Raw genomic sequence first — 23,446 nt, forward strand, 5'->3', positions numbered from 1 at the left:
GAAAGAAATGTGGGTCAACTAATGATCAACATCCCCTTTTAATCAGATGAAGCTGCTGTAATGTGTCAATCCTCTAGGGGAACAAGGACCTTTCACCTCACCAAAGCCTGCAGTAGCTTTAACCTATCCTTTTGCTTTGTGAGAAGACCAGTGGGTGAGGGCACGTTCGGGCATGCGTATGATGCATTGCATGTAGCAGCTGAATCGGATGAGTTTAGACAAAGGATGTCAGAGTCCAGCGCAGGGGGTTGCAAAACTCATCACAGCAAACATGATTTAGTTTTAAACCAGGGCTGAGTCACACATGAAGGTGCGTACCTGAGTCATCGTCTCCTGGTGAGAAATACCATGGTATTGTTTCTGCATATGCTCAGAAGTTCCAAAACTTTGCACCAGAGCATAGAGAGGAATTAGGATCATGGCAGCAAACCTAGCCTCAGCTTCCATGTCTTGGGAGGTTGTATGCACTGTCTGCTGGGTATCAGATTGTGCAAAGAGAGACTTCAGTTGTGCCAGTTGTAGAGGCCAAACGTAGCCTCTCCGCATGCTGAACTCATCAATGCATGGAGGTCGGGGCCAAGGGCCCAAAGTGTTTTATATTTTGTTTCGTTTTGTTTAGATACTGATTAATTTATAAGATGGCTTCTAAGGGGTTTGCAAGCATAAAACCAATTGCAAAAAACGAAAGGCACACAATTAAAACACTGTTTCGTCAAAAATGTTAAAACAAACACCCACAAATGAAAGGTACAATAAAACAAGTGGCATTAAAAAACAACAACAGAACAGCAATGAAAACAATTAAAAGAGGGAGGTCTGCTTCTTGGCCTCCCTCCTCTCCAGCCTCTGCTTCTGCCTCTGATTCTGGACTGCTCTCTGCCACAGCTACTTCCTGCGCACCAGACCCTTCCGAACTCAGCTTCTGAACCTCCTCCCCCCCAGTGCTCTGTTTTCTCCCTCTGACCACTCATCATCGTTCCACCACCAATCCCCTAGCTGTGAGCCTTCTTCCCTAGGGGCTCCCCCAGCTGGTGCCTCCCACTACTCCTATGCATCCAGCCAGTTCACAACAACTGACTAGGCCAGTGGTGGCGAACCGTTTGGAGATTGAGTGCCCAAACTGCAACCCAAAACCTACTAATTTATCGCAAAGTGCCAACATGTCAATTTAATATGAAATAATAATGAATATATCGTAGTAAAATGAGCTGAGGAGGACTGCCCTGAGTTGTTGAGCTTTGGGGGGGGGGGCGTTGCCCTGAGTTTTTTGGGGGGGATTGCTAAGACTTGCACAGCTTTTTGGGGGGGGGGCCTTGGATCACAGTTGTTTTTGGGGGGAGAAAAACACATGCATTATAAACTCTTCCTATGACATGTGGAGCAGAAACAACACATAGTCTCAAGGATCGCAGGCAGCAACCAATCAACGAAAGCCCTTGACAAAGCCACCAATCACACGAATTACAGCCTGCTGGCTGCAAAAAAAATTCCTAACAAACTGCGGGAGGCAGTGCAAGACAGGAGTGCCTGGCGTGCTATGGTCCATGGGGTAACGAAGAGTCGGACACGACTAAACGACTAAACAACAACAACAACAACAATCACTGGGGGGGGGCAGGAATACTGTGGTACCTCAGTTTACAAAAACAATTGGTTCCAGAAGTCTGTACTTAACCTGAAGCAAACTTTCCCATTGAAAGTAATAGAAAGTGGATTAATCCATTCCATACAGTCCGTGGAGTACTGAAGCGTACTTAACCTGAAGCGAACTTTCCCATTGAAAGTAATGGAAAGTGGATTAATCCGTTCCAGACGGGTCCGCCGAGTACTCAACCTGAAGCGTACTTAACCCGAGTGTAATTGGTTCCGGAAGTCCGTACTTAACCTGAAGTGTACTTAACCTGAAGCGAACTTTCCCATTGAAAGTAATGGAAAGTGGATTAATCCGTTCCAGACAGGTCCGCGGAGTACTGAAAGTACTCAAACCGAGGTGTACTTAAACCGAGGTATGACTGTACAGCTGCTTAGTGGAGATAATCTGCCTCTAAGCTGCTGCCAGAGGAGGCGTGGGGGAAAGCTGCTGCCCAGTTTGAAAACCCCAAACATGCTGGTGTGATGCCACGTGCTGCCAACAGAGAGGGCTCTGCGTGCCCACTCTGGCACCCGTGCCTTGGGTCGCCACCACTGGACTAGGCCTTTACCCCCTCATCTTGGTCTTTTTCAGCTGCTGTATTTTATCAGTTCTCTGTGTGGAAGCCACAAACACTCCTATGTCTTTCACCGGTGCCTTGCACGTTGCCAGAATGAATTGGTGCTAAACAGCAGCAGCGGTGCACTCTTCAAACCCTGAAGAAAAAAGGCAAGTATATTTTTTAGATACATGCCGGAATTTCTGAACTGGAGCACACTGAGATTCATTTGCTCACCCACAGAATGCCAGCTCAGATCGACATTTACAATGGTGAGGAGAGAAGGGGGGAAAGGATGTTCCTGAGCAAAGGCTGTTTTTAAAGCTTAGGCAGTTCTATGCTAATGACTATGGTCTTTCTGCTGAGCCTGTGGCAACTAAGTAGAGGAAATAATAATGGAGATTGAAAGGCATGCTGAAGTTGACCTTTCCTAACCCATCCATTCTTTAGTAGAACATGATAGGTAATGGACACATCTGCTCTCAATACCAAATGCTAACAAGGAACCTGTGACTTTAATGTCTGCAAGGGAAAGCAAGATTTGAAGAAAGGCCAAAAATGAACAGGTATTCACAGAACAGCATTAGGGCAGCATTATGAAATGTTAAACAAACACGCATAATCAAGCAATGGGTCTGCTATTGACCCTCCTGAATGACGGCAAATTCTGGATATCGTACAGGTGCAGTACCTCTGGGAGACTATGTTTGCCCTGAAAAGCTGCTCGAAAGGTGTGGGCATGGGGGGGGGGCTGTAAGAAGAATGAGAAGCTGTTGTTTCCTTCCATTTGCAGAAGGGCAAGCTAGATCCATCCCATAGGATGTGGACTTCTCTCAGTACATAATGTAAGAGGTACACTTGATGTGTACATGGAGTTTATGTGGTAGATTCCACAATAGTCAGTTCCCAATTCACTGACCCTGCTCCCCCACATCACATTCTTCAGCCCTATTTTGTTTTTGTCCATGGATCCTGTCTATCTCCTTTATGTGCTCCTCCCCACCCCACCCCACTCCATCCTTCAGAAACACAACTTGTTGTGTTGTGTTGTGTTGTGTTGTGTGGCATCATTAGATAACCATTTTCATGGGTCATGAGATGAGGGCCAGAAAGTGGATAACTGAAACAAGTCAACTGTAGAATATGAGGTCACCACTTCACCAAAGCTTAGTGGGTCTGTGTCTTTTCATCACCTGGACGGTACTTCTGGGAACAAAGGTTGGTGACATGTTGGGTCAGCCCTAACATTATCATGTGGCTATGAAATAGGAGTTAGAGGTGAAGGATAAATTCAATTCACATTTTAATGTGAACCTGCTTAGCTCCAAGTTCCCAAAGCAATGTGCAATACACTATCCTTTGAAATTCACTTTTCTCCAAGTTCTGTGATTGAGTTTCCAAACCAGAGAATGTGTACAAAACTGCATATATTAAGAGAAAGCTTTATTATCCATTGGCAATTCACAAAATCCTACCCCTAATCTATAAAGAACCAGTATTCCTCTTTGCTGCATCTGGAATTGAATTGGCCGGATCCTGCAAAAGCGAGGAGGGGTCTTCTACGGTGCAGGTGGCAAAATTTTGGGAATTGCTTTGTCTGAAAAACTAACCCAATATAGAAGGGTGGTCGGGATACAGAGAAGCATGAGAAGTTTGATTTAACATTGTTTCCCTTTCTCAACTACGTATGTGAATAGATATACTGTTCTTTTTCCCTCTCCATGCCCTGGGTGTCTTTATGGAGGGGGAATATATAGAGGCACACACATTTGGATGGCTTTTATTTGGGACTTCTTTATGACAGTGCTGCAACAATACTGTTTAAACTCCACTTTTTGTTGTAACTTTCAGGTCATGTTCCTTTTCCTGAAACCATCGAAACTTTATTTTAAAAATAGATTACAGGAAATTTCTTGGGGGGAAAGATCTGTAAATAAGGCAGAAATTGTATGCGGAAAAGTGCAAACTTGGAGAAACATGCACTAAACTGCTGAAGAATTTTCATGAGGATTAAAAACAGACATGCAAAGTGATTTTAGGAATGTGGAGAACTGAACGTAAGGCTGGAAAAATGAGAAAGTGAGATGAAAATGAAATTGACAGATTTGTCCGTTCCTATTCTAAGTCTGCCGGATCAGGCAGCTTCAGCGTGGTTGTTGAGGTCTCTCCAAACCACTAGCCTGTGGTTCCTCAGCACCAAGCCCAAGTTCATGTACATGAGCTCAGGCTTTGTTGGACAACAAAATGATCAGTACACAAAGATCAAGTACCCCTGATCTTTTCCAACTGCCTGGCTGGCACTAGAAACACTGAAAACTGTAGCCGAACTAGAAACACTCAAAACTGTGACTCAACTGCACAAGGACCCTGGAGAAGAAGATGGAATTCTTATGGGCTTCTGCAACTCTCATTCCCAGGCATCAAGCTCATGTTGATGCTGCTCTGAGAACCCAGGTGGACACAGGTAAGAGAAGACAGCTCCTGCCACATCATCAACAACAACAACAAAATCTCTTATTTACCTGGTGGGAAAACATCTACCTTGCTAGCTCTGAACTTTGAATTGCACCCCATCATGACGCTTTATAGCAGTTCAGAAGTAGACGCTGCATACAAGGCTGTGTGCATGGATAGTTTTGGGCTAGATTAGTCTTCTCCAATCTAGTGCCTTCCAGCTGCTGTTGTATTCCCAACCTCCACCTGGCTATCATGGCCAATAGATGATAGCAGTTGTAGTCTGAAGTATCTGATGGACACCATGTTGGGGAAGTTTGGGTTAAATGGATGCATGGTATGAATCAATAGTCTACACTGCTCTATATGTTTCTACACCAGGCATCCCCAAACTGCGGCTCTCCAGATGTTTTGGCCTACAACTCCCAAGATCCCTAGCTAACAGGACCAGTGGCTGGGGAAGATGGGAATTGTAGTCCAAAACATCTGGAGGGCCGAAGTTTGGGGATGCCTGTTCTACACCTTCCACCTCTCCCCATGTAGTTTCAATCTTGTCCAATCTGTAGCAGGCACCGTGAACTATTTGTTCCCCCCTTTTCTGTTTGACATCCTCTTAAATACTTGAACACTGTCAACGTTCCCAGTGGTGGTGTGGTAGAGAGTATTAGTTTCCATTATATGGCACAGGACCGAATCTATGCCTCATGTAAGTACCAGCTATTTGTTTTGCTGTAAATGACCATTTAATGAAGAAATATGGCGTTTCACATTTAGCTAACTATAAACAGCAGCCTGCCGGTAACCTAAAACTTTCAAAAGGACAAAGCTGGGAAAGGAAAAAACAGTCTTCAGAAAGTATTTCCTGTGTACCTTCGAGAGTCTTATCAGACCTGCATCTTTCACTCATATTTACTTTTTGTCTTCTTTAAGAACACTTGTGGAACTGACAAAGCCATCAATAAGAGCACACATGAAAGGAGAGATGAAAAATAAGCTGTCTAAAGAGCACTACACGCCAGGAAACTTATTAGCATTTATTGCATGGTTTCAGGTTACAAGTGGCTGCTTTGAAAGAATAGGATTTATATGAGTGGTGTATGTCAGAGCGCTACAGACGTTAGGCTAGGGATATATGCTGAGAATATCTTCTGCAAAAATCTTCTGGATAGCTAGAAAGGTAGTATAACCTTGCTAAACTATAGCACTTTTAAGAAGAGGTCTGTCACCTCTCTAAAAGCTTATTTTAATACTCCAGTGCAAGGAAACACCGTGGAATCTGTGCGATTCACATTGAGAGGAATTCTGGTCTTTATCCCATCTGAAGATTGCAGCAATGTACCTTACATCCCACTTCTTGCAAAAACAACAACAACACAACAACAACAACAACCACCACAGAACACCCCTCCATCTCACAAAGAGGGCCACAGCTTTCCAAAAGTGTCCGGGCACAACTGGAAGGGTTCTGAGCTAGGTTGCTGGCCAAGTCATAAACCTCACTCCCACATCAATAGAATCAGATTGCTACTGAAGTGAAGTTGAGGGGGGAAATTTGAGAACATCTTCCTTGTTTCCCCACTTGCAGTTCCAAAAAGACATGGATTTGCTGCAGCTCATAAGCAAAGCGCTCAATTAACTGAGGTTGAATTGGCGCGTTTTTCATTATCTCTGGATATATACGAGGTCATCACCTAAGCTTCAGTGAAACACTATGGACCACCCCATAATTTGTTTATAATTACTTCAAACGCCTTGTGTATATCGCTCCATAACGTATGCAAGGCATTTGCTGCTAAAAGGTTACCTCGGCTCACAGGGAGTCTGATATGTGCTTGTATTTGAAACATTAAACATTTAAAAACTTCCCTATAGAGGGCTGCCTTCAGATGTCTTCTGAAGGTTGTATTTATCTCCTTGGCTTGGAGATCGCATAACTCCATACCCTCAAACATTTCTCCAATGAAAATAAGGAAGTCCTAAGGAAAAGCAGGACATTCCGGGATCAAATCAGAAACTGGGACAGCTTCTGTAAATCCAGGCCTGTCTCTGGAAAATAGGGACACTTGGAGGGTCTGCTGTGATGCTTAGTCCTAGTGAACTCTGACCAGGGAGATCTGCCCTTTTAAAATCTGGTTGGGCCCATAGCCAACACCTCCTCTTGAGGGGTCTGGAGCCAAAATCCCCCCTGAAATCAATTTCCCTTTCTCGGGTCTCACCTGCCCCCTAACCCACTCAAAACAACACCCCCCATTTCTTCTACCTCATTATGTTGAAAACCAGCAGTGTGTTGTGTTGCATTTCATCCCAAGGCTTGTCTTGTTCATCTCGGGATGCTTTAATCCTCAAAGACATGGATTAAAAGCCATAAAAGCAAACTTGGTAGTGTCAGTTGAGAGTAGTGTCAGTTCAGTGCTGGTGGTTGCTAGGTTGCAGAGGTCCTTGTGACACGCCCTTCATTGTGACACCTCACTCTGCTGGCTGCTTGGTCACTAGGGCTGTAGAGGCATAGCAATCTCCTTTGGTTTGACCATTCAGTGAATGAGAGAGAAAGTGGATGGAGATGTAAGTAGACTTTCTCATCAGCATCTGCATTCTGTGCTGGTAATGCTCCGTGACAGTCTTAGGGAATGTTTTAAATAGGGAGGTCCTAAGGAAAAGCAGGGCATTCCGGGATCAAATCAGAAACTGGGACAGCTTCTGTAAATCTGGGACTGTCCCTGGGAAATAGGGGCACTTGGGGGGGGGTCCTGTTGGCCTTTGACACTAGAGAGTTGTATTTTCAAGACTCGCCCTGTTGACATCCAATGCCCTTTTATCTTTGGGGGGGGGATGTTATTGGGTTGTTTTTGTTTTTCTTATGTATTTTGTATTTTTATATTGTGATCTTATCCTGTGAACTGCCCTGAAACCTGTGGATATAGGGCGGCATGCAAATTTAATTAATAACAACAACAATAATAATTTTGGGTGGTTGTTACTTGCCCTGGGACCTGCTAGTGAAGGAGGGTAATAAAATGAATAAACACACAAGGGGTGATTTCTGGTTTTCCACTGTTCAGCAATATAGGACCAAAGAGGCAGAGAGGTAGATTAGATAGCTAATGCTCAGTAGGTGCAGGAACAACGGAAGCTTGAATATAAAGGAATAAATTTCATTTTACCTATTTGCAAAAAGCTGAACATGGATTAAAAGCCATACAAGCCAACTTAGTAGTGTCAGTTGAGAGTAGTGTCAGTTCAGTGCTGGTGGTTGCTAGGTTGCGGAGGTCCTTGTGACACGCCCTTCATTGTGACACCTCCCTCTGCTGGCTCCTTGGTCACTAGGGCTCTAGAGGCATAGGGATCTCCTTTGGTTTGATCATTCAGCGAGTGAGAGAGAAAGTGGATGGAGATGTAAGTAGACTTTCTCATCAGCATCTCCATTCAGTGCTGGTAATGCTCCATGACAGTCTTAGGGAACATTTAAAATAGGAAAGTCCTAAGGAAAAGCAGGACATTCTGGGATCAAATCAGAAACTGGGACAGCTTCAGTAAATCTGGGACTGTCCCTGGGAAATGAGGGCATTTGGAGGGCCTGCAGAAGTGCAAGAGTATACAAACATTGTGTATGGAAAGTGTGCAATCGTGGTTTTGTCCACTCAGACTGAAGGCTTTTGCTCTATTGTGACTGATAGAAATGTACCAAAGAAAGGTCAATGGTCCGGGGGGGGGGGGGAGGGAGTTATTTTCCAAAGCCACTGGGATACTTCCTGTCAGTTTGCCTAATTAAGTATTACAGTCTTTAAGTTACAAAATTGTAGATTATTTTTACAGGTGCCATTTTAAATAGAATATGAAATTTCTTGACATTACATCAGCCAAGCCCGCAAAGCCCAGCTGCGCTTGGTCTTGCACATGTGATGCACATGGCTGAAATCTTGTACTATGACATCATGGGCTACAAAAGCACACATAATATAAATAGACGATGTAATAGCTGAGAACGCGCTGCAGAACTGGCTTCTCCTTAAAGCTGCCCATGAGAGATCTAACAGGAACATGGAAATGTACACTCTTAAAAGAGTTCAGATGGAGAATCCAAAGAAAGGTCATTCATAAGAGCAGGTGGAGGTCATATGAGCAGTGCTACATTGCCCTCCAGTGGGCAATGACTGTCTATATAACTAGTGATGAATGCAAAACAGTTGTGAAGCTAAACTCCTCCGACAGCTGTGGTGGGGGGGGGAGGTGAATTGTTCACAATGGCAATATGCTAAAGACGTCAGATCAATTAAGCAGCACCTCTATTTTAATATTAGATTGGTGTTCTCTGTGCAAATCAACAAAACATCAGCCTTTAAAGCGGTGACCTTTGGAAGAGTTTTTAAAGCATAATATTATTCAGTTATTTCATTGTTACGGTCTTCCAACAGATAGTGGCCACATTCTCGCTATTGCAAAGACACAGACAACTTTTAAAAACTCTTTTTAAAAGCACCTTTGGGCCAGTTGTCCATTCTTTGAACTAAGAGACTTGTTTTGATGCTGGTTTTTTTCAGTGCAAATTCCTTTCCTTTTCACATTTAAACATGCACATGTCTAACCTCCAGATTCTGGAAGAGGGGAAAATGTCAAGGAATATGGAAATCTAAACTGTCTGGAATTATTAGGTTCAGGACTATTTGTTTCACAATTTTGGAACCTCTAACAGGCAACAACACCATGTGTCTGGAACCGAAGTCTCCAAATGTTGGCGGTTCCACTGCATAATTTCTGAATCTCAAAAATACGTTGAAATATGTAATTGAGTGGTTAATGCACCAGCTTTCTTCATTTGATTCTTGTAGAATGTGCAGCTGTCTAAGGGAAATGCTTGATCCTTCAGAACTAGCAGTGTAGGTTTAAAATATGGAAAATGTAACTCACGTGTAAACAATTAAATACATAACTTTGTGCTAACAAGGGGGTATGGCTTGGCGGCCAAAGCACCTAGAACTGAGTGACCTGGACCCTGGAGTCATGGACTGTAAATATACACATAAGCCACTCTCCCAAGGTCAACCCCCTGTTTCTGGAGGGCCGTTCTTAACCCGGAACTGTTATTAACCTGAGGTACCACTTTAGCTAATGGGGCCTCCTGCTGCCGCCGCGCTGCTGCTGCATGTTCTCATCCTGAAGCAAAGTTCTTAACCTGCCTACTATTTCTGGGTTAGCAGAGTCTGTAACCTGAAACATCTGTAACTGGAGGTACCACTGTGTGTGTGTAGAATTCTAAGCTGCCACTATCCTTCTTTCGTTTTGTCTTTACAAGTGTTTTGCCACTGTCAGGGGAAATAAAAAAGGCCAAGGGGTTTAGTGGCTCAAGGCAGTCTTTACAAAAACACACAAATAATGGATAGAATTCACTGCCACAAGATGTGGCAATGGCTGGCTTAGGTGGCATTTAAAGACAGATAGCTTTGTGGAGGTTAGCTGCATCATTGGCTATTTGTAATGATGGCTGTCTTTCTCCTTCAGAGACATCATTCTCTGAAGGCTGCTTTGTGTTACACACACATATATGCGCACATGCTAATGCCAGGCTGGGCATTTCTTCTGCATCAACCCTCCTCCCCATTTTCTCAGCAATTCACAACCAGAGAGAGAACATGTTGGGAAAATTCTTATGATGGGATGTAATTCTTTTCTGTGTGTACATTACTTTCAAGGTGACTGAGGGATTATGCCAGTGGTGCCCTGTCTTTTATTATGCAAATCGTTTCTCCAGTGGTCTGCATTCTGCAGCTTTCTCTGCAGATGCATAAAAACCTCATAATATCCTCACCTGGGCTTTCCTATGAGTGAGGGGAAGTGGGGGAGTTATCTAAGTTAAAAAATAGGTAAAGGACCCCTGGACGGTTAAGTCCAGTCAAAGGCGACTATGGGGTTGCAGTGCTCATCTTGCTTTCAGGCCGAAGGAACCGGCATTTGTCCACAGACAGCTTTCCAGGTCATGTGGCCAACATGACTAAACCGCTTCTGGCACAAGAGAACACCGTGACGGAAACCAGAGTGCATGGAAACACTGTTTACCTTCCTGCCGCAGCGGTACCTATTTACATGGGTGTACCCAGCATGGGGTAGGGGAGGGCAGCTGCCCCCCCAAAGGCCAAACCGCGGGCCCGACTAGGGAAGCAAATACCCTGCGCAGGCGCCCCACTTGTTGACACGGGAGGGGAGGGGGGAGGAAACGCTGCTGGTGCCGCGGCTCCTCGGCGGAAGCTCCTCTCAGCCCGCCCTGCCTACATTTGCACCAATTCCCGCCCACTAAAGCCTTTGCGCCCCCCAATGGAAAGCCCTGCCGGGCGGCAACTTCTCTTACCTAAGAGGGCTGGCAAGCGAAGGAGACGCGGCTCCCTGCATTGGTTGCAGCCGCTGCCGCGCTCTGCCTCCCAGTGGGCTGCACTGCGATTTTTGGCGCCGCGGGCTGGGAATCTCCCCCCCTCCGCACCCCCACCTACCCCCCTGAGTTAGGAGTTGCTACTGAGACTCCTCCTGGGCCAGGAGAGGAAGTGCACCGACAGGAGCCAGTTCAGCCTTGGCGGGCAGAAGCCTGCAAAGGAGGAGTGGGGGGTGGTGCCCGAAGGCGGTGGTTGTGGCTGTTGCAAGGAAACTGTGTGGGGGCGTTTGTGCCGGATTGCCGGCGGCAGGAGTAGCCCAGCGGCAGTGACCCTTCCTTGCCGCCCCCCACCCCCGGCAATAGGAAAGGAGCTGCCTTGGGGGGTCAGCACAGCTCTCCACTCCCCCTGCGTGCATTGCCCTTTCCTTCTTTGTAATGCGCCCCCCCAGCCGCTCTCCCTTGCCGAGAGAGGGGCGTTGAGGGCGGGGGAGCCACTGCCACCGCCGTAGGGTCGCAGCTGGTGGGGGGGGCCTTGCTCGCCTGCGCTGCGCCACACCACCTATCCCATCTTTTGCTCGCTTGCGATGGGGAGGCGGCAGTGGCAGCTTCTTCTTCTTCTTTGAGGGTCTCAGCTTGGCGGGGGGGGCGGTCCCAGTATCCTCCCAGGCCACGGGGATGGCCCCCCAGGACTAGCAGACCTCTGAGCTCCTTCCCCATCCCAGATATATAGGGTGGGAACTGGGAAGGCTTCGGGGGGACCTGGAGGAGGGAAAGCGGGGCCCAAAGGGGTTTTCAGGGGGGTGGCTAGCCGTAAATGGATGGGAGCAGTGTTTTCAGAGCAGGGCCGTCTTAAGCATACCTGGCGCCCTGGCACCGTGGTGTGACGGATCCGTCTGGTGCCCCCAGCCCGCCCCGTTTCCCGGCGCGGCGGGCGCAGCTCAATGCGCAGCTGCCGCCTGAAGGGCCAGAGCCCTGCACAACCCAGCCTGGGCGTAGGGCCGGCCCTGGGCCAGGGGGTGCTGCCCACCCCCTGTTGCGATGCCCCTGCATGCGACGGAGGTGGCCCCAGGCCTGCGCGCCTCCGGAAAGCAGCGTGAAGCCGCTGGACAGCTGAGAGGCGCACCTGGGGCGGCCTCCGCCGCGCCTCTCAGTGGACACAGCGGCGCCCCTGGTGGCCTGGCGCCCCGCGCCGCCGGACACGGGCCTTCAGAGCAGGGGAATTTCGTGTGTGAGAGTTTAGAGGGTTCATTTAGCGGCTGCAGCCGCCGCCGAGTCGTCGGGCCCACTGGCCCTGTAGCCCCGCCCACATTCCCACTTTGTGGCCGCTCCCCTCCCATGCCCTGGCCCCGCCCCTGAACAACCATGGCTTGCCCCCCCCCTAGTTTTGATCCTGGGTACGCCCCTGCCTATTTATATACTTGCACTGGCATGCTTTCAAACTGCTAGGTGGGCAGGAACTGGGACAGAGCAATGGGAGCTCACTCCTTCACGGGGATTACAACCGCTGACCTTCTGATCGGCAAGCCCAAGAGGCTCAGTGGATTAGACCACAGTGTCACCCACGTCCCTAAAGAAGTTATCTACTCTTCTCCTGACAGGATTTTATTGGTTGTCCCCATAAGGTGTTTGTTTCTTAAGGAAAAGGAGGAACTTCTCTTAAAAACAAAATCAGCCAGCGCACCAATCTCAGGTGTATGGTAGCCGGGGCCACCCAGGGCCATAGTGTGGGGCAGCACGGGGGCCAGAGCCCTGGGCACAAAAATTTCAGGGGATCCCCATTCTGCCTTGCTTGCTGCCGGGGGTGTCTGAATCCCAGAGCCTGGCCTGGCTTTGCCCCTGTGTCCCTGGCCCCCTCGCTGAATGGCCGCCCGGCCAGTGTCAAGGGAGATTTGCCCGCCAATGGCAGAATCCTCCCTGCACAGGCAGGCTGAGGGTGCAGTACAGCCCCGCTTGGATTCAGTGGTCAGTGCTGAGCTGGCGCGTGAGCTCCATGAACCCTCCACACTATGTGCAGCTGGCAGCATTGATGGCAAAGTCTGGCTGTTGGCCCCTGCCCAGTATGCACACAAACCCTGGGTACTAAAAAAAGGACACAATGCCCTGATGTTACCAGCTTCTTGCACTTCTGTTGAATCCCTGGGGGCGGGGAGGTGATGGCGTTTCATCTTCATATTTTGCTGAATGTGGCTTTAGTGCTGTAAATGATTTGCTACTGAAGAAAATAAATCAACCGGATATCACTAAACAAGGAGACTTGAGACTGAAGCTGACTAAATCGGTGCCTGATACAAAATCTCTCTGCAGCAGGCATGAAGCGCAAGGATCTCACTAACTTTAGTCTACTTATCTTGAGGTGAGCTTGAATTGTATTCTGAATTTGTTAGGTACCATTATTTTATTATACAGTAATTAAAATGACCGAAGTAGGAATATTTGCATCCCAAAACGAAGTCGGAACCAGTTGAGTTGTAAGCCTGCAAAGAAGGCCTTACTTCCTATTTTATCACTAATACAAACCTTTTGACCCCCGTTCTCTCAGGGTTTTCCCCCCCACGTACAGCTAAAAACATACCTGTTTATCTGAGCCTTTAGAAAGAGGTGGCCGGGGCCACTTTTATATTACTTCTGCTTCCTGGAATGTACCGGTTTTGTTGTTTTATTGCAGATTTAATACGAGTGTTATAAACGTTTTATTCTGTTATTATGCTGGAATTCGATGCATGTCTCCCTGGGCTCCTTGGGGAAGGGCGGGGTAAAAATGCAACATACCAATGAATACATACGGTATATTAAACGTTTTGCAGCCTCGTTCAGCTGCACCATGCAAGGTAACAGTTGTGTCTCTCAGCATCCTTGCAGGTACTTTGTGGTGTCTCACCCTCGCTCTAAACATGTGGGTATCCTAAGTGACCTATTGAGTCGTTTTTGCACAGTCCAGGCAGCCACGCTGAGAACGGAACGTGTTGAAAATCTGCTCTTTCTACAGGATTTCACTCTGGAGATTTTTTTAAAAAATAATAACTTCAAATCAGAAAAATCAAAGCTTTAACAAACGAAAATAAAATGCTGGGGATGTGACCCCCACCGTGGCCTGAAACCAAAGCAAATGTTTGCAGGAACTCCTGAGAAATGAAACTGCTGAGCTCACAACATTCTAATTATAACATTTGATATTTTTTTATATTTTTTTGAAAGGTTCATAAAAGGGGTAGAACTTGTGGAAGTGAACACACACAAAGGCTTTGCCTTAGGAAAGCTGACTGAGAAAGGAATGTCGAATGCCCCGAGGAATTTGGACTAGAATTCTACAACGTAAAAGAAATCTACTTGCGGGGTTTGTGGGGGGCAGGGGGCGGGGTGAGAGCTACTTAAAAGCCAGATGGAGAGATCATAACTGAAATTCATTCTGGTTAAATATAAACAAGCCGGGGGGGGGGGGGTTGGCAGCAGAGGCTGGTGTGGTCACACCGGGGCGTAAAAGCCTCATATATAGTGTATGCAATAAGCCGGAAAGAGCGCTTTTAAAATATAACTAGGACTGGGAATTGCAATTTTTTAAAAAACATAGGCAGTAGCTAGTTAAAATGAGTAATTAGAGGGGCAAAGGGAAGTAATGAACATTAAACATCAGCTGACCATAGAATGGCGACAGGGATATATAGAGAAAACCAGCTACTTAAAAAGAATGTTTATTAGAATGATGGGGTCGGGAAAATAGCTCAAATCTACGGTAGCTATCGTGAATACCAAGGGAGATATTCCTGATCCATCCCACTCTGATATAAGGATCTGGCCCATATGATTGTTCCCTTATGAATAGCTATTTTCAGAGCTCAAGGATGTTTCCTTACTTAAAATGAAGGCAACCACCAAAATGATGGTAAGTAAAAATAATAATAATAATCTTTTGTCACACTCTTTCCACTTTCCCTGAATGACGAGAAGATGAGAGAGAAAACACTATAAGGTTTAGTTACCTTTAGATGAGGGCATTTCATGATTCTAAATGGACATTGGGCCTATGTTTTATGTAGTTGATTTCAATTCCACCTTGGAATCTTAAGGGAAATTACGTGCCAAATGCATAAAATGTGCATTGAATATATAAAACTTCCATTGAGACTGCTGAGATGTCATCAACAGCCATCAACCGTAGCAGGGCTTGCTACCTTGACCTGCACAATTACAGGAGTCCTGCGAGCCCAATTTATCCAGTTTATTAGATTATCCCCATATTGTGTAAATTTGAATTTACAGGGGCATAGCATCAAGGCTGGTGTTGTTCGCAGGTCACGTCATATGGACCACACAGATTTAATGGGAATGCAAGCAGCTGCAAACACGCAGTAAAGACCTGTGTGAAGAATCCCAAAGTCACTTGGGAGCTGGTGGTGGGTGGAGCTAGTGGTGGGTGGAGCCATAACCCTAGGTGGGCGGAGTCTGCAGCACTGTAGAATGGTAAAACGTAAAGGACTGCTGGATGGTTAAAGGTAAAGGTAAAGGGACCCCTGACCATTAGGTCCAGTCGTGACCGATTCTGGGGTTGCAGCGCTCATCTCGCATTATTGGCCGAGGGAGCCGGCGTACAGCTTCCAGGTCATGTGGCCAGCATGACGAAGCCGCTTCTGGCGAACCAGAGCAGCACACGGAAATGCCGCTTGCCTTCCCGCTGTAGCGGTACCTATTTATCTACTTGCATTTTGAGGTGCTTTTGAACTGCTAGGTTGGCAGGAGCTGGGACTGAGCAACAGGAGCTTACCCCGTCACAGGGATTCGAACCGCCGACCTTCTGATTGGCAAGCTCTAGGCTCTGTGGTTTAACCCACAGCGTCACCTGCGTCCCCAGCGCCACCTGCGTCCCCAGCGCCACCTGCGTCCCAGGTGGATGGTTAAGTCGAGTCAAAGGTGACTATGGGGTTGCAGCACCCATCTCGCTTTCAGTCTGTGGGAGCCGGCGTTTGTCCACAGACAGCTTTCCGGGTCATGTGGCCAGCATGACTAAACCGCTTCTGGCGCAATGGGACACTGTGACATAAACCAGAGCACACGGAAACACCGTTTACCTTCCCGCTGCAGCGGTACCTATTTATCTACTTGCACTGGCGTGCTTTCGAACTGCTAGGTTGTCAGGAGCTGGGGCAGAGCAACAGGAGCTCATCCCGTCATGGGGATTCGAACCACTGACCTTCTGATCAGCAAGCCCAAGGGGCTCAGTTGTTTAGGGTGTGAGTGGTGATCCTGAAAAAGAAAGAAAGAGATCCTAAGAGCAGGGCAGAGAGTAGAAGGTAGAGGGGGGGAGGAGGGGGGGAGGGGATTCTGCTCTACATTTTCCCCCACTTTCCCCATTTCTCTCTCTATGCACACACCCCAACACATCAGCTGGGTAGCTCCGTTGGTTAGAACATGATGCTGATAAGGTTGCAGGTTCAATCCCAGCTGCGTATTCCTGCATTGCAGGGGGTTGGACTGGATGACCTCCCGGGTCCCTTCTACCTCTATGATTCTATGAACCTCCTTCACTGCCAAGTATTCCTTTTTTAAGGGGCAAAGGATGAGTGTTTGAGAGAAGGAACACAGGGTCATCCATTGCTCTCTCTGAAGCAGCTTCTGAGGTGCCATTTTATCTCCTTTGGCATCCTTTTCTTCCTCAGCTCTGCTGAGGAATTTTCCATATCATCCCCCCCTGAGAGTGACACATGTCCATCACATTCCCATCACTCCCACGGGGACCAGTTATATTTGCATCCAAAGCACTCACAGGGAAGGAGCACCATGTACTAGCTGTGAGTGGCTGGATAACCTATGTTTAAAGGAATATATATCTATATTAGGGGTACAGAGTCAGTTCTGCAGCCCTCAGACTGGTTCATAAAGGGATCTTCAGGATGGTTTCTTCTGAAGTGGAATCGTGATTCTATCCAGGCCAGGATTCAGGAATGAATCCTGTTAGTGAGGAGAGAGTTTAGTGGACCCTCCAGCAACAAAGAGCTGGCAAAGAACCTATACAGGCATTAGGATGTATGTATTTTTATCTGCAGTATTTGCATGGCGATGAGGAATGACGTTAACATTAAAATGCAACATTTTTTCAGATCTTGAGAACACAAAATCAACAACCGATAAAATAATTAAATGCAATGTGAAAAAGTGTCCACAGCATCATAAAAAAACAAAAACCGCAACACTAAAAAAAAACCATTTCTTAGCCTTCTAGCTGCTGTAATTAAGAAATGAGGCCACAGGTTGCCCACCTGTGAAGGGGGAAGGAAGGAGGACGCAAGTATCCTATAAATAGAGACTCAACTACAAAGTTCCTGATAGCACAAATTCTCAAACAACTGAGTTCCCCGGCTACAATATCCAACAGAATAAAATTCTCTTTGTAAAACCAACCTTTTCAACCTGCAAGCCTTGTCCTGTTACGTTCTGGAATTGCGGCTGTATGAGAAACTTTTAAAGAAGTTTTTAAAGGTGCTTCACACAATTATTATTTTAAATGGACATTTTAAAAGATTGCTTAAAACAGTCATTAATCAGTGCTATGGCTAAAAACATCTCAGAAATGGAATACCACTTAACAAGCCAGCAATTAGCAGATTAACAGTTCTGTTGCTTTTGAATGTTTTCCCATTCCATGACCTAAGAAAATACCAGTGTGCTCTCAGAAAAAACACTCTGCTGCTCAAGAAAGAGGATTGTGGATTTTCGCAGTAAAATCAAGCTCTGCTAGAAGTCACAGTGCATTTAGCAGCTAAAATGCATTTGATGTTCTGTCCCTGTCAATTTGGAAGGAATGCTATGGCAAGGGTTCCCTATCGATGGAGACAGCAGATGAGAAGGCACGAGGCTGGAAAAGCTCCAGTGTTTAAGCACAGTATATAGTACTTAAGCAACTGGTACCTGGATACAGCAGAACAAAGGAAATACAATGTCAATCTTATGCAAACCTTTCCCCCCACTTTGGTTGAACACAAGAGTGAAACCGGTGGAATGTACAGGTGCCATTGTCCAACCAGCTCCAAAATACTTCAAGACCTAAGATATTTTCATTCTGTTTAATTCATTGGTGTTCTTTTCTTTTATTATTAGCTACCACTGAAAATGAGAGGGGAAGTGTGATCAGCCATAATAAAAAGTTGGGCAAGAATGGTCAAAGGTCAAATGCAATATATTGGTCACTTGTCTCCTTCAATCACAATCAGCGGTGCTTCTTCTCAGCCCAAATTCTTCCCGTCATTGGAAGGAGAACACGAGGATATTGAAAGAATAATGAAAAAAGCTGTACAGCTATTGTCTTCATCCTTTCCAATGTAAATGGAAATTGTCCGTAAAATTGTTTTCTTCTTTTATCCAAAAAGCTGACTTGATGGTCTAGGCATCATGTCTGAATATCTTTTATAGCTGTAATGTAACCTCGCAAAAACGAGGTTTCCTAGAATTCATTCTCTGCAAAACATTGCATTAATAAGTTTTTTTAGATATATAAAAGTCTACTTTTAAGAATGTTTTTTTTATGTTCACTTTTCAAATCCAAATATGTAACCTCAAAATCCTGAATGTAAATTAACTGCATACAGCCAGCACAAAAAAAGAAAGGAAAAGGAAAAGTCTACTTTAGTTGATGAACTTATTTTGGTTATGAGAAATGCAGCCAGAAAAAACTAACAAGGGGAAATTAGCTTAGAGTTCTTCCAGCTTGGTAATGTTCAGGTGAGAACGTTTGCTGAGCCAAAGTCTACTTTGCTCAAAGCAAATGAAGATACTGTGAAGTGAGAGGCTCGGGGTTTTGTTTTGATCATGAATCAAATCTTTGCCTTCTTTCTTGCTAGAAATTCCCCATGAGTTTGAGTCCAAAGGACATCAGCCCTAGGCTGTGTATACACCAGACCTTTAAAGCACATTCTTTCCCTCAAAGAATTCTGGGCACTGTAGTTTGCTAAGGGTTGCTGTGAATTGTAACTCTGTGAGGGGTAAGCTATAGTGCCCAGAATTCTTTGAGGGAAAGGAAGAAACCCATTTTCAAAAGTTTCTCATACAACCACAATTCCAGCATTTTTAAAAAAACCAATGTGTTTGGAACATAACAGGACAAGCCCTGCAGGTTGAAAAGGTTGGCTTCAGAATGAGAAGTTTATTCTGCTGGATAATTGTAGTCAAGGAACTCAATTGTTTTTGAATTTGTGCTGTGCTTTGTTTAAACACTGAAGACCGAGCAAGCTTCTTTCTTTTTGTCTGTATTCCATGAGAAACTCTGAATATTCAAATGGATAAAAAACATACTCCACTAAACATTTGAATGGTCTTTTATTTTTATTTTTTTAAAAAAAATAAGGTCCACAAACACACACATACGTTCCAGCTTGTTCACGTGAATTGTTATTTATAAAAAGTTAATTGGCATATACAGATTAGAAAACTAATAATGAAAGGCTTTCCTGGGGCGGAGGCTTTCAAAGTGCCCTTGAAAGCACAATGGGAGAGAGAGAGGCCATGCCAAACGTCTCCAGTGGTGGGATTCCATAGCCATGGTGCCACTGCAGAAAAGACCCTGTCTGTGGTGCTTGTGTAATAGGTCTGGTTTGAAGAGAAAGCAGAAAACAGAGCAATGCTGACTTTTGACACTAGATGCCACTGTTTGTTGTTCATGTTTGTGCTATGCTCTGTAATGCTGTCTTGGCCAGAGGCTCCCTGTTTTGCCATCGAGAGAGATGAAGTTGGACCTGCAACATAACATTGTCATGTGACATTCTTCTCTTCTTCAGAATCTTAACCAGCTAGCCACACCTTGAAAGATACTCTATTCCAGACATCCCCAAACTGCAGCCCTCCAGATGTTTTGGCCTACAACTCCCATGATCCCTAGCTAACAAGACCAGTGGTTGGGGAAGATGGGAATTGTAGTCCAAAACATCTGGAGGGCCGAAGTTTGGGGATGCCTGCTCTATTCCATCCTATCCCCTCTAGCTTTCCAGTCGTCTCCTACCCCCAAAAAACCCTGCAAACATTCCCTGACCATTGTGCGTGCCTAATCCACAGACATCCAGGGCCGTTTTAAGCATACCTGGCGCCCTGGTGCCATGGTGCGAAGATCCCTCCGGCACCCCCCGCCCCGTTTCTCAGCATGGCTGTCTGGTGGGCGCCACAGCGCGGCGCCCCCCTGGCAGCCCGGCACCCTGGTGCCTTGCGCCACCCAGTCTTGCCTTAGAGCTGGCCCTGCAGACCTCACATTGGATTTTGGGGTCCGCCCCCTTTATATTATATTCTGGAGTTTCCCTGGCCCTGCTGATAACCTCTCTCTTGTCCACAGATGATGCTGTTTTGGCTACATAAGAATCCACAGTATCAGCATAAATGATACTTTGATGCTTGAAACTTTAAAAAGAAGAAGAAGAAGAACAGGATTCCGAATCTATTTCTCCCACAATCCAGGCAACCAATCACTGAAAGATAACCAAGCACATCGACAGAATGTACTCACAGAATGTACTCACCCTGTCACTACTGCCTGAAAGTTACAACTAGGAAGGGCCAAATGAGATTTCAGTGGCAGATTGGAACATGGCACTGGTAAACAGTGGGGCTGGCTGCATTTTGCAATGGAGAGGCAGGGGTCGGAAGAAGGTGCTTAAACTTTTCAGATACATGCCTGCCTGCCAATCATTGAGCTCAGCCTTAAAATGAGGGCAGATATGCAGGATCACAAAGGAAGTCTGGAATATAATCTCCATACAACTATAACCAGGCAGAAGGCCTTCCCTCTGTTTAGGGAAGTTTTAATGACTGATGCTTTAATTTATTTTTACTTGTTTGTTGGAAGCTGCCCAGAGTGGCTGGAGAAACTCAGCCAGATGGGCAGGGTATAAATAATAATAGTTACAGGTAGGTAGCCGTGTTGGTCTGAGTCGAAGCAAAATAAAAAAAATTCCTTCAGTAGCACCTTAAAGTTAGTTGGTCTTAGTTGGTCTTTAAGGTGCTACTTAAGGAATTTTTTTATTTTGTTATAAATAATAAATTATTATTATTTGTAGTAGTAGTAGTAGAACACCCTCCCATCAGATGCCAAGGAAATAAACAACTATCTGACATCTGATGGCAACCCTGTTTAGGGAAGTTTTTAATGTTTGATGTTTTATTGTGTTCTGCCCGGACACTGAGGTCCAGCGCCAAGGGCCTTCTGGCGGTTCCCTCGCTACGAGAAGCCAAGTTACAGGGAACCAGGCAGAGGGCCTTCTTGGTGGTGGCATCTGCCCTGTGGAATGCCCTCCCATCAGAGGTCAAAGAGAACAACAATTACCAGACCTTTAGAAGGCATCTCAAGGCAGCCCTGTTTAGGGAAGCTTTTAATGTTTGATGGATTTCTGTATTATTATTATTATTATTATTATTATTATTATTATTATTATTGCTGTGATTGGACTAGATGACCCTCGGTGTCGCTTCCAACCCTACAATTCTATGACCCGTGTACAATACAGTATACAAAATGAGGATTCACAAGACACACGTTAGTCCAAAGAACAGGATAACCTGAAGTTGGAATTGTTCAACTGAACATTGTTGTAAATTTCCTCAGACAATTATATGCTGTGGTATGCATCTCACATTTGAAATTCTTTTTTAAAAAATTGCGTCCAATATAATATCCAAAATGTCATATTTTTTGGAAGCAATCAGCCTTCCAATTTCAGAACACTGGAGCGATTGCGAGCAAAATGTTTAGGGAAGAAAGATAGTCTGACAGTTTTCAAATATTTATTATCTCAAAGAAAGAGGGAGCCAATTGCCTAACTTTTTTAATGGATGACGTGGAGATTTATCCACAGAAAGATGAGACGTCCTTCCTACAGCAAACCTAAAAATAGAAGCAGTACTTGTTGTATAATCCTTTCTTGGAAGAGCGTTGTGCTGCTGTTGCCTTTTTAAAGCCTTGATAGGCTGAATATATTTCATCTGAGGTGTCCTGCTTCAGGAAAGGAAGCTCAAACAGATATGGGAATCCTTTCTATCCTTGTACTCTATTGTTATTTTATGGCTCTGTTCTCAAAAGAGCGCTGATGGCGTACGATTATGGCTTGAATGTATGAGAGTGCCATCGCAGATCAAATATGGCAGATGAGAAATTGCACAGCATCTTGGCCAAAATACTAGGGTTGCCGTATTTCAAGGGCTTTAAAGGTCAGCACCAACACTTTGAATTGTGCTCGGAAACGTACTGGGAGCCAATGTAGGTCTTTCAGGACCAGTGTTATGTGGTCTCGGCGGCCGCTCCCAGTCACCAGTCTAGCTGCCGCATTCTGGATTAGTTGTAGTTTCTGGGTCACCTTCAAAGGTAGCCTCACGTAGAGCGCATTGCAGTAGTCCAAGCGAGAGATAACTAGAGCATGCACCACTCTGGCGAGACAGTCCGCGGGCAGGTAGGGGCTCAGCCTGCGTACCAGATGGAGTTGATAAACAGCTGCCCTGGACACAGAATTGACCTGCGCCTCCATGAACAGCTGTGAGTCCAAAATGACTCCCAGGCTGCGCACCTAGTCCTTCAGGGGCACAGTTACCCCATTCAGGACCAGGGAGTCCTCCACACCTGCCCGCCTCCTGTCACTCGTGCATGTGATCTCCCACTGATGACCTACATCACGGGTGTCAAACTCAAGGCCCGGGGGCCAAATCCGGCCCGCCAGACCTCGTCATGTGGCCCGCCGAGCGCCCCAGCCAGCGGGACCCAGCAGCGGGACCTTGCTGCTGAAGCGCCGTGCCGACAAAGCGCAGACAAACAGCTGGGGCCAGGGGGGGGGTAGAAAGGTGGCCGGAGCAGCGCTGCGTGGAGCGCCCCGAGCCACAGCAGGAGAAGGAAGAGGCAGCTTGCCGGGTCAGCGCCCAGCAGCGCCACACGGAGAGTCCCAAGCTTCTGCGACGCAGCAGTGCTCTGTAGCACTTTGAATCCTCCTCCTCCTGCCACGGCTCGGCGGCTGGAAACGGCTGCTGCTGCTGCTGCTGTTGAAGCACAGACAAAGCACCCAGCAGCGCCGCGTGGAGGAGGAGGAGGATTCAAAGTGCTACAGAGCACTGCTTCGTCCCAGAGGCTCGGCACTCTCCGTACGGTGCTGCCAGGCACCGACCCGACAAGCCTCCTCCTCCTCCTCTTGCCTCACCTCCTTCTCCTCCTGCCGCGGCTCAGCCTCATGAACGTGAGCTCAGCAGCGGCTCAGCCTCATGGACGTGCAACTCTGAGGCTTTACGCACGTCTGCTAAAACGGACACCCGCTGCCTCACGCTGCACGGGAAATGCTTTTTGCCCCTGGGTCCCTTCGCGCTCTTTTCTGGCGCTGAATCAAGGCGGCGACCCCCCCTTCCCTTTCTTTCTTCCTCTCTCTCGTTCTTATTCTTTCTTTCCCTCTCCTTCCTTCCTTCTTTATCTCTGTCTTCTCTCCGTCTTTCTTTTTCTTTC

Source organism: Zootoca vivipara, chromosome 3 (assembly GCF_963506605.1).
Source record: "Zootoca vivipara chromosome 3, rZooViv1.1, whole genome shotgun sequence".
Taxonomy (NCBI): domain Eukaryota; kingdom Metazoa; phylum Chordata; class Lepidosauria; order Squamata; family Lacertidae; genus Zootoca; species Zootoca vivipara.